The sequence below is a fragment of the Choloepus didactylus genome, chromosome 3, assembly GCF_015220235.1.
Source record: "Choloepus didactylus isolate mChoDid1 chromosome 3, mChoDid1.pri, whole genome shotgun sequence".
Lineage (NCBI taxonomy): Eukaryota > Metazoa > Chordata > Mammalia > Pilosa > Megalonychidae > Choloepus > Choloepus didactylus.
In genome coordinates this window covers 180043128-180055393 of record NC_051309.1, presented here as the reverse complement: position 1 = coordinate 180055393, position 12266 = coordinate 180043128, and positions in this window count along the sequence as shown.

Below are 12266 nucleotides of genomic sequence, written 5' to 3'. Positions count from 1 at the left end.
TCAAAGGGTGGTTCCATTCTCCCATGTAGCCTTCCCTCAAAAATGAGGGACTGGCAGCTGTTAAGTCAGAAGGCAATCTATGCAAGACCAAACTGGAATGATGGGCAGGGGTAGTACATTGCTATGTAATGATATCCTTGTACCTGATAATATAAGACATTTTAAAACTTTGTCTTATTAGAAAAGTTGTGGGTTTACATAAAAATAATGCATAAAATACAATCACCCCACCAACAAGTTGCATTGATGGGACCATATGTTACAATTGATAGGACATTTTAATAATTGTACTAGCCAACATTTATTGAGAAATTCTATGTTCTATGCATTGTGTGAAGCAATTTACACGGAGTACCTCATTTAAAACACCCAATACACAGACCTGGAAATATGTCCTAGACAAAAAAAATTTTTTTTAATTAGAAAAGTTGTAGGTTTACAGAAATACAGTGTTCCCATATAATCCCCTATTTTTGACATTTTGCATTAGTGTGGTACCTAAGTTATCACTGATTAAAAAAAATCAAAATAGTACTATAAACTGTAGTGCATAGTTTACATTAGGTGTATTTTCCCCCATATACCACCCTATTTTTAACAGTTAGTATTAGTGTCCTACATTCATTATAATTCATGAAAGAACATTCTCATATTTGTACTATTAACTATAGTTCACCATGTACAACAGGATTCGGTCTATTATGCAGCCCTATGTTTTATCCCTAATTTTTATTCCAGTAACATATACAACCTAAAATTTCCCCATTTAACCTTATTAACATATAATAAAGTGCTGATAATTACACTTACAATAATGTGCTATTATCATCACCATCCATTTCCAAAACTTTACAATCAACCTAAATAGAAATTCCATACAAACTAAGCCTCAACTCCCCATTCTCACCCACCAAAATATTCCTTGGTAAACTACAATCTAGAATCTAACTCTATGCATTTGCTTATAATTAGTTCATATCAGTGGGATCATATTTTATTTGCTGTTTTGTGTCTGGCTTATTTCATTCAGCATTATGTCCTCAAGGTTCATCCATCTTGTCCCATGCAACAGGACTTCATCCCATTTTATGGCTGAATTATATGTATATAGCACATTTTGCTTATCCATTCATTGGTTGATGGACACTGGGTTGCTTCCATCTTGTGGCAATTATGAATAATGTCACTAAGTATATTGTGTGCAAATATCTGCTAAACTAACTGCTTTCAATTCTTGTGGGTACGTACCTAGGTGAGGGATTGCTGGGTCATATGTTAATTCTATACTCAGCTTCCCGAGGAACTCTCAATCCATATTCCACAGCAGCAGCAGCACTTTATATTCCCACAAGCAATGAATGAGTGTTCCTATGCTCCATAACCCTTCCAAAAGTTGTAATTTTCCATTGTTTTAATAGTATCCATTCTAGTGAGTGGGAAATGATTTAGTGGTTTTTATTTGCATTCCCCAGTAACTAGTGATGTTGTGCATCTTTTTATGTGCTTTTTAGCCATTTGTGTATCTGCTTTGTAGAAATGTCTATTCAAGTCTTTTGCTGATTTTTAAATTGGGTTGTTTTGTCTTTTTATTGTTGAGTTGTAGGATTTCTTTATACATTCTGGATATTAAATCCTTATCAGATCTGTAGTTTCCAAATATTTTCTCCCACTTAGTAGGCTGTCTCTTTTTCACTTTCCTGACAAAGTCCTTTGATGCAAAAATGACTTTAATTTTGAGGTCTCTTAATTTTTTTCTTTTTTACTTGTGCTTTGGGTGTAAAGTCTAAGAAACTAATGCCTAACAAAAGATCCTGAAGATAGTGCCCTACATTTTTTTCTCAGAGTTTTACAGTCTAGCTCTTATAATTAGGTCTTTGACACATTTTGAATTAGTTTTTGTATGTGGTGTGAGAAAGGGTCCTCTTTCATTTTTTATATATGGATATCCAATTCTCCCAGCCACATTTGCTGAAAAGACTAATCTTTCCCAATTGAGTGGACTTAGCAGACTTGTCAAAAATCAGTTGGCCTTAGATATCAGGGTCTGTTTCTGAATTTTCAATTCTGTTCCATCAGTCAGTATCTTTATCCTTGTGCCAGTATCATGCTGTTTTGACCACCGTAGTTTTGTAATAAGTTTTAAAGTCAGAAGTTGCAAGTCTTCCAACTTAGTTCTTCTTTTTCCAAGATATTTTTGTCTATTCAAGGCCCCTTACCCTTCTAAATAAAATTGGTACGTGGCTTTTCCATTTCAGCAAAGTAAGCTGCTGGAATTTTGATTGGGATTGCATAGAATCTGTAAATCATTTTGGGTAGAATTGACATTTTAACAACATTTAGTCTTCCAATCCATGTCCAAAGAATGTCCTTCCATTTATTTAGATCTGTGATTCCTTTTAGCAATGTTTTGTAGTTTTCTCTGTACAAGTCCTTTCAGCCTTGGTTACATTTATTCCTAGATATTTGATTCTTTTAGTTGATCTTATAAATGGAATTTTTTTATTTGATTTCCTCCATAGATTGCTCATTACTAGTGTATAGAAAGACTACTGATTTTTGTGTTGATCTTGTATGCCACCACTTTGTTGAATTTGTTTATTAGCTCTAGTAGTTGCGTTGTAGATTTTTTGGGGCCTTTCCTTTAGATACATAGGATCATATCATCTGCAAATAGTGAAAGGTTTACTTCTTCCTTTTGAATTTGTATGCCTTTTATTTGTTATTCTTAATTAACTGTTCTGGCTAGAACTTCCAGGAAAATGTTGACTGACAGTCATGACAGTGGGTATGCTTTTCTTGTCCCAGATCTAGAGGGAAAGCTTTCAGTCTTTCACCATTGAGTATGATGTTACTGTGGGTTTTTCATATATGCCCTTTTTTTTTTATTAATAATAAATTTTATTTGGAAATAAGTTCAATCTTACAGGAACAGTTGTAAAAATAGTACAAACCCCCTACATAGAATTCCATCATACCCTGACCCCCCTCCCCTGATACCCTGATCCATCACCTTTAAGATCCTGTCACACCACTCTTTTTTTCCCTCCCTCCCTCTCTCCCTCCCTCCCTCCCTCCCTAACACCCATCATCTATTGCTCTGTCTTCTGAACATATGGGAGCAAGCTGTACATATCTTTGAACAGGCAATATAATTCACATATACCTTTCCCATGGACAAGAACATTATTTTATGCAATCTCATTAAACACAGCTAAGAAGTTCAAGAAATTCAACATTGATATAAAGCTTACATTCTGTATTTCTTTTTTTTTTTTTTCTTGTTTCCCAGCTGTGTCCCTTTGAGCCTCCTCTCCTCCGGCCTTAGATCCCGTCCAGGATCATCCTTGGCATTTAATTGTCATCTATTTAGACTGTCTTATTTTTTTTTTTCAATTTTGGAAAGATATATATAGCCTAAATCTTCCTATACCACCCCTCCCTAGCATTCCCTTAGTGGGATTAATCACATTTAGAATGTTGCAATGCTATCACCTTCCGACCATCCATTTCTAGAAGTTTCCTTTCACCCCAAACCAAAACACCTACTCTCATTTCTTAACTCCCCATTGCCCCTTCCCCCACTTCTTGGAACCCCTACTCTACTTTTCATCTCTTTGGTCATATTCTTTGATACTTTCTTTGTGTTTTCCATGGGGCTTAAATTTAACCTCTTAAATCTATAACAATCTTTTTTTCTTTGAAACCAACTTAACTTCAATAGGACATGTAAACTGTGTTCCTATACGCCTCCATTCCCCCACCTTTATGAAGTTCTTGTCAAGAATTACATATTTTACATTGAGTCCAAAACCACTGATTTATCATTATAGTTTATGTATTTTAGATCCTGTAGGAAGTAAATAGTGGAGTTATAAATCCATGTGTTCTTTACTGGAAATCTTTATTTCTTCATGTGGTTTCAGTCAATTGTTTAGTGTCCCTTCCTTTCAGCCTGCTTAGGACTGATCTACTGGTGATGAAGTTCCTCAGCTTTTGATTGTCCGGGAATGTTTTCATCTCCCCCTCATTTTTATCTTTCAGGTGTTTGTGAATTCTCCAAGTCTCTGATGGTTATTGACTTTTATTTGTATTCCATTGTGGGCATAGAATGTTCTTTGAACAAATTCATTTTTATATTTTTTATTTTATTGAGGCTTGTTTTTATGTCCCCGCATACAGTCCATTCTGGAGAAAGATCCGTGATCACTAGTGAAGAACGTGTGTCCCAGTGACCTGGGATGTAATGTACTATATATATCTGTTAAAAGTCTCTATATCTCTCTTTCATTTCTTTGTTTCTCTGTCAGTAGGGCTCGCTTTAGTATCTGAAGTAGGGCAGGTCTTTTATTAGCAAAATCTCTCAGCATTGGTTTGTCTGTGAATAATTTAAGCTCTCCCTCAAATTTGAAGGAGAGTTTTGCTGGATAAAGTATTCTTGGTTGGAAATTTTCCTCTCTCAGAATTTTAAATATGTCATGCCACTGCCTTCTCGCCTCCATGGTGGCCACTGAGTAGTCATTACTTAGTCTTATGTTGTTTCCTCTGTATGTGGTGAATTGCTTTTCTCTTGCTGCTTTCAGAACTTGCTCCTTCTCTTCAGTATTTGAGAGTCTGATCAGAATATGTCTTGGAGTGGGTTTGTTTGAATTTATTCTATTTGGAGTTCACTGGGCATTTATGCTTTATGTATTTATATTGTGTAGAGGGTTTGGGAAGTTTTCCCCAACAACTTCTTTGAATACTCTTTCTAGACCTTTACCCTTCTCTTCCCCTTCTGGGACACAAATGAGTCTTAAATTTGAATGTTTTATTTTATCTGTCATATCCCTGAGATCCATTTTGATTTTTTCAAATTTTTTCCCCATTCTTTCTTTTGTTCTTTCATTTTCTGTTCTGTGCTCCTCGAGGAGGTTGAGTTGTTGTTCAGCTTCCTCTAATCTTGTATTATGAGTATCCAGAGTCTTTTTAATTTGGCCTACAGTTTCTTTAATTTCCATAGGATCTTCTATTTTTTTATTTACTCTTGCAATATCTTCTTTATGCTCTTCTAGGGTCTTTTTTATGTCTTTCATATTCTGTGCCATGCTCTTCTTCAAGTCTTTTATATCCCGTGCCATGCTCTCTTTGCCTGTCTGTAGTTCTTTGATTAATTCTGCCAGGAACTGTGTGTCTTCAGATCTTTTGATTTGAGTGTTTGGGTTCGGGTTCTCCATGTCGTCTGGTTTTATCATATGCTTTAAGATTTTCTGTTGTTTTTGGCCTCTTGGCATTTGCTTTACTTGATCTTTAATTTGTTAGAATTGCAGTTTGGTGACATACACTTTCTCTAACTAACCAGCAGATGGCGTCTGTGAATCACTTAGTCCCCTCAAGTCAGTTCTCCCCAACTTTGTGTTATGTGGGGATCTGATTCTTTTGGGGTCCAATTGGTGCACTTAGTTTGGGTGTGTTGTCGGTGCTGTCTGCCCTCAATGAGGGGTGTGTGCCTGAGTGGTTAGGGAGGAAGGGCAGGTTTAACAATCAAACCTCCCAGGTGTTCCCAGAGATTTAAGGCTGTTCTCTGCTGCTGACACAAAAGTCCTTGGTATTGGCGTAGGTTCCCTGGGATTTCTGAGCGGTTCACCCCTCCCTGCTGTGCTTTTCCAGGACCTCTGTTGAGGGGGGGAGGGCTGTGCCACGTCACAGGTGAGCACCGGCCTCCAGGGAAGCCCTGGGCCGCCAGGCTGTGTAGGAGCGTTCCCAGCCCACTTCAAAGATGGTTGAATGGGACGCGTTAACTTCCCCCTTTCTGCACAGCTCCGCTCTCCCAGCTCCAGGACAATCAGCCGTGGGTGTATTCAAGGCCACTGTCCACGGCCGATATTGTGTCGTGTGAGCGGTGCTGCAGGAAAGACTCCCTGTCAGGCTGGGTTTCTTGTCTCAGTTCTGTGCTGCGTGTTCAGCCCTGGGCAGGAGCAGCCCTGCCCGCTGGGGAGACGGCCGCAAGACTGGGCTTCTCAGCTCAGGTCTGTGCTGTGTGCTCAGCCCTGGGCAGGAGCAGCCCCGCCCGCTGAGGTGACGGCCACGAGGCTGGGCCTCTCAGCTCGGCTCTGTGTTGCGTTCTCGGCCCCGGGCAGGAGCAGCCCCGCCCACTGGGGTGATGGCTGCGAGGCTGGGCCTCTCAGCTCAGCTCTGCACTGAGTGCTTGGCCCCAGGCAGGAGCAGCCCCACCCGCCGGGGTGACGGCCGCGAGGCTGGGTTTCTCCCCTTTGTTTCCCTGGACCTGACACAATCTGCAGTGGGTGTGGGAGGGGGTATCCTCCACCCCAGACACTGAGGCGTTAGTCCAGACTGCTCCCGTCTTATCTGCAGCTGTTCCCGGGCTTCTCTCTTTATTAAAAAAAAAAAAAAACGCCAGCCCAGCATCTCCCCCAACTGCAGCGTGGCCGACAGATCAGCCTACTCACTCACTTGTTTCAGAATGCAGACTCCTGGTTTCACCAAATGCACGTTCCCTGTGGCTTTAGCAGAACTTGTCCAGCTGGTGCTACTTTGGAAGTGGTGTTCTGGGTCCTTTCTGGTTTTTTATCTAGTGTTTTCCACGGAGGTGTTTTTTTCTCTGTCTCACCTAGTCACCATCTTATGTTCCTCCCCATATATGCCCTTTTATCATGTTGAGGAAGTTTTCTTCTATTCCTATTTTTCTAAGTATTTTTCAAGAGAATACTTGATAAAAACATTTTCCAAATTTTTCAAATGCTTTTTCTCTGTCATTTGAGATGACAATGTGTGCTTTTTTTCCCTTCGTTTTTTCAATGTGGTGTATTACATTAATTGGTTTTCTTATGTTGAACTATGCTTGCATACTGGGGATAAATCCCACTTGATTAAGGTGTATAATTTTTATAATTTGCTGTTGGGTTCTATTTGCAGCTATTTTGTTACAAATTTTTGCATTTATAATCATAAGAGAAATTGGTCTAAAATTTTCTTTCCTTGTAGTATCTTTATTTGGCTTTGGTATTAGGATGATATTGGTCTCATCAAATAAGCTATGGTAGTATTCCCTCCTTTTCAGTGTTTTGGAAGATTCTGAGCACAATGGGTATTAATTTTGCTTGGAATAATAGGTAGAAACCATTGATTCCTGGGATTTTCTTTGTTGGGAGGTTTTTGATGACTGATCCAATCTCTACTTGTAATTGGTCTGGTGAGTTCTTCTATTTCTTCTAGAGACAGTGTAGGTTGTTCATGTGTTTCTGTGAATTTGTCCATTTCATCTAGGTTATCTAATTTGTTGACATGCAATTGTTCTACTATCCTCTTATGACCCTTTTCATTTCTGAGGGTGTGTAATAATGCTTCCCCCATTTCCAATTATATTTATTTGCATCTTTTCTATTTTTCCTTTGTCTTACAATGTCACCATTAACTATAAACTCCTTTGCATTGACTGTATTTTTTTTCCTTGTACCATTCAATTTCCAACACTTTGCAAGGTTGAAATTCATTTGTTCTCCCTCATTTAAAAATATTCTTATATTTGTACTTTCAATCACCATCACTGACCACTGTAGGTTTTGCTTTGTTATACAATCCCAGTCTTTATCTTCATCTTTGCTTCTGGTGTCATACATGCCTCTAGCCTTCCTCTTTCAACTGTACTCACACTCATCTTTGTTCTGAGTACTTACAATATTGTGCTATGATCACACAGTATTATGCTACCCATTTCTTGATCTATACAAGCAATCCTGTTTATCCTTATGTACTCTTTCAACATCAAATGCCCAATTTCTAACCTCTTTCTATTTCCTGATAACCTGTGTTCTCAACTTTAATTCTCAAATTTCACTCATCAATGTTAGTCCACATAAGTGAGTCCATCGAGTACCCATCCTTTTGTTTCTGGCTAATTTCCCTCAATGTAATGTCTACTGTCTACCACTTGGACTTTTGGAATTTACATGTCATATCTTATCTTATTTCCCTCTCTATTTTTACTCTCACTGATAGTCTTCATTTCTACTCTCTTCTCCAAACCTCTCTCTCCTGTCTTTCTATCTGTCTATAGTGCTCCCTTTACTATTTCTTATAACACTGGTCTCTTATTCAGAAACTCCCTCAGTGTCTGTTTTTCTGAAAATATTTTAAACTCTCCCTCATTTTTGAAGGACAGTTTTGCCAGATATAGAATTCTTGGTTGGCAGTTTTTCTCCTTCAGTATCTTAAATATGTCATGCCACTGCCTTCTTGCCTACATTGTTTCTACTGAGAAATCTGTGATAGTCTTATCAAGCTTTCTTTGCATATGATGGATCACTTTTCTCTGGCTTTCAGAATTCTCTCTTTGTCTTTGACACTTGATAATCTGCTTTTTAAGTGTCTTGCAGTAGGTCTATTCATATCTATGCTGTTTGTGGTTGCTGCGCTTCTTGGATTTGCAATTTTATGTCTTTCATAAGAGATGGGGAATTTTCAGTGATTATTTCCTCCATTATTGTTTCTGCCCTTCTTCCCCTTCTCATCTCCTTCTGGGGAATACCCGTGACACATTTATTCATGTGCTTCATGTTGTCATTCAGTTCCCTGAGACCCTGCTCATATTTTCCCATTCTTTTCCCTATCCATTCTTTTTGTATAGGATTTCAGATATCCTGTCCTCTAGTTCTGAATCCTTTCTTCTGCTTCTTCAAATCTGCTTTTGTCTCTATTGTTTTTCATCTCTTCTATTGTGCCTTTCATTCCCTTAAGCTCTGTCAATTGTTTTTTCAACTTTTTCCTTATGTTTGCCCAATGTCTTCTTTATGTCCTTCATCTCTTTAACCATATTTCCCTCAACTCTTTAATTTGATTTTTGAATTGATTTAACATTTGAAGATCTTTAATTGGTTGTTTCAACTTGTGTATCTCTTTTAAAGTGTAAGTTTTTTCCTTTGATTAGGCCATATCTTCATTTGTTTCTCTAGTGTCATTTGTAATTTTTTGTTTTCTAGTCATCTGGTTTCTTTGACGACTATCAGATTTTCCCAGGCTAGACAGGCCCAGACTAGACAGATTTTCCCAGACTAGACAGGCCCAGGTCACAAGAAGGGAGTGTAATCAATATCAAGGTTTCCCAGACTAGACAGGCCCAGGTCACAAGAAGAGGGTGTAATCAGTATCAAGTTTCCCTGAGGATGAGACCCAGCATGTTGTCAGACTTCCCTCTGAGGCCTCTAGACTCTGTGCTTTTCCTATTTTACCCAGCAGGTGATGCATGTCAGCCTGCAATGCCCCAACAGCATAAAGAGGTGCAGTATATTAATTCTCAGTGGACCATATCCTGGCCTGGGACTGGGGGTGTTAGAAGCCAAGCTTAGGCTATTTCTCTTCCCCCCCCAGGCCCTGGGGTCTCAGAATTCTCTGAGGGAGGGCCCCACTTGAGCTGGGCCCCACCACCCCCCTTTCCTTAGGGAAAATAAGCCCTTTAAGGATTTATCTCCTACATTTGACTTCTTCCTTTTTCTAACTATCTTAACTCTACCCTTGCCTGGGTTAAGTGCAGACAGTTGAAAATACCTGAGGTTTTTCTCTAATGAGCTACTTAGAATGAGAGGGAAAAAAAGGTAAAAAGAAAGAAATCCCGTTTTCAGAGCCAGTCCCCAGCCTCCCAGTTACCAGTCAAGAACCAGAGTTGGTGCCCAGTTCTATGTGCCCCTTTTCTTGGCACACAGCCCTTTTCCAGTATTCTGAGCTCAGCTGACTCCAAAAGCTGTTTTTATTTACTTATGTATTCTTTTCCATCAGCCCCTCTTCCTCTCTGCAGGAAAAACGTTGGGTTCCTTTCCTGCTTGCTCTTGGTTTATCTGTGCTTGTAGCTTGTATTCAGTGTCCAAATTTATTAGCTACCTTCCTTTCCTCCTAGTGGACTACTTCTCTTTCACACAGGGAAGTGTTTCAGCTCAGCCTGCCATGCTGGTGGGGGAGGGGCACCAGCTCCACAGTTTGTGGAGCTTTACTTACATTCTTATGCTGTGATCTCAGCTGTCCACCACTTCCAGACTGGTGTACAATATGTATCCAGTTACAAATGTCCCCCAACAGTTGGCTTTATGTTAGTTGTTCCAGAGGACTAAAGTCCACATTTTCCTACCTATAGTATATTTTTAATCTCTGCTATTGTGCCTTTCAGTCCCTTAATTTCTGTTGTTTCTTTTTATTCTTTCAAATTCTTCTTTATGCTCATATTTTCTTCTTAAAATCTTTCATCTTTATCCATATTTTCCTTCATCTCCTTGAATTGACTTAGATTTGCTCAAACTTCTTTGATTAGTTACAAAATCTATGTCTCCTCTAAAGTTTTATTTTGTTCCCGACTAGCCATATTTTCCTGTTTCTTAGTATGGCTTGTAACTTTTTGCTGATATCTACACATCCAATTATCTTGATGAGTTTACTATGAAAGTCAGTTTCTCCCTCTTGTCTTGGGTTTTATTATTGATTGGTATTGTGTTAAGGCTCTTCTTTGATGCTTGTCCAACTTACTCTAGGCCCCTACAGTAGCCTGTGTTTAAACGTTTCTTAGCTCTTCTTCATCTGATGCTTGTCCTGAATATGCGGTATAATTTTTAAGATTGCACTTTTTGTGCAATTGTTTGACCTCCAGGAGAAATCTTCCTTTCCTCTGTTCCTTCTCTGGGAATCTTGATCTGTTTTGCTTTTGTGCAGATTTTTCTCCCCAGCTCCTATGATATGTTTAAATTCTCCCTTTTCACTCAGTGCCCCCTTTTCCTTACAGTTTTCAGTTCTGGGACCCATTCTATCTTAAGCTAATTCATTTCTTCCCTCACCTCCAACCCCATTTTTTTTTTTTCTGTGAGGCTGTGCCAGTTTGGATATATTATGTTCCCCAGAAAAAGCCATATTATTTAATGCAATCTTGTGGTGGCAGATAGATTAATCTTTTTGATTAGGGTGTGTCCTCTGGATACAATGTTTCCATTGGAACTTGGCCCTGCCCATTCAGGGTGGGTCTTAATTAGTTTACTGCAGTCCTTTAAAAAGAGCCACACAGGCCCAGATGCTTGCTGACACTGACACTTGGAGATGCAGACAGAAGGACGTTTAGCTATGAGATGAAGCCCAGAGTCTGCTCCAGGATATGCTAAGACAGGACCCCCAGGTGCTTAGAGATAAACATTCTGGGAGAAAGAACCAAGAACACACAGGAGCTAAGAAGGGAGCTGGAACAAACTGGGATCAACAGATGCCAGCCACGTAACTTCCCAGCCAACAGGTTTTCTGGATGCCATCAGCCATCCTTCAGTGAAGGTATCATCTGTAAATGCCTTAGTTTAGACACTTTTATGGCTTTAGTACATTTAATTTTAATTTGTAACTTAATACGTCCCCTTTATTAAAGCCAATCCATTTCTGGTATTTTGCACAATGGCAGCATTAGCAAACCAGAACAGTGGCTTTTCTGCCTCCTCTTTTTTTTCCCCATTAGTGTACCCAGCCACAAGGTGCCCAGTGAGGTCAATCCAGAAAGGGGGGTCACTCCAGAAAAGTCCATTTTGCATTTACATGTTCCAGTCAATGGACACTGGATTGAGTACACATCTTGCCAGAAGTTCTACCACAGTCTGTTTCCCCCTGGGGGCTCTTTTGTATACAGTACTCCTCAGTGGCTTGTGTTCCACCCTGGGCCTCTGTGAACTTGGGACCCTATGCCTGGGTATGTGTGGGGTTCTAACTCACTTCTGTGAATGGCTCTGTCATCTGTGTCCATGGTGGGAGACGCTGTCTGCTGCCTCTGCATTAACTCCCAAGTTACACGGGACTGAGTGAGGGGCAGAGGAATGGACCTGATGGTCGAGGATGGAAATTTCCAATCTATTTTTCTTTTTCTTCAATTCAGGGTTTGCAGAGTCCTTCTCCAGTCTCTACCATCCTCCAGAGATCTGAGCATATGTGATTTGTCCTTTTATTCACTGAATCTCTGGGGAGACTTTTTCAGGGGATGCTTTATTCACCATGTTGATGATGTCACTTCCACTCCCCTTCAATAAGTTTTTTTTTGTTTTGTTTTATTTTCCACTCATCAACATTTGAGATTATAAATACCTGGAACCTCTTGGTTTAAGGAGATAATAAATACAGGAACCTTATGCCAGGGTCTATAAGGAAAATGAGTGAAAGCAAAGCCTGCTTGAAGCACTCACACCATCCACATTAATCCTATCATTACTTTCAGTCAAGCAGGTGTAGATCCAAGCAAAGCAGGCAGTGGACCTCCTTCGCTA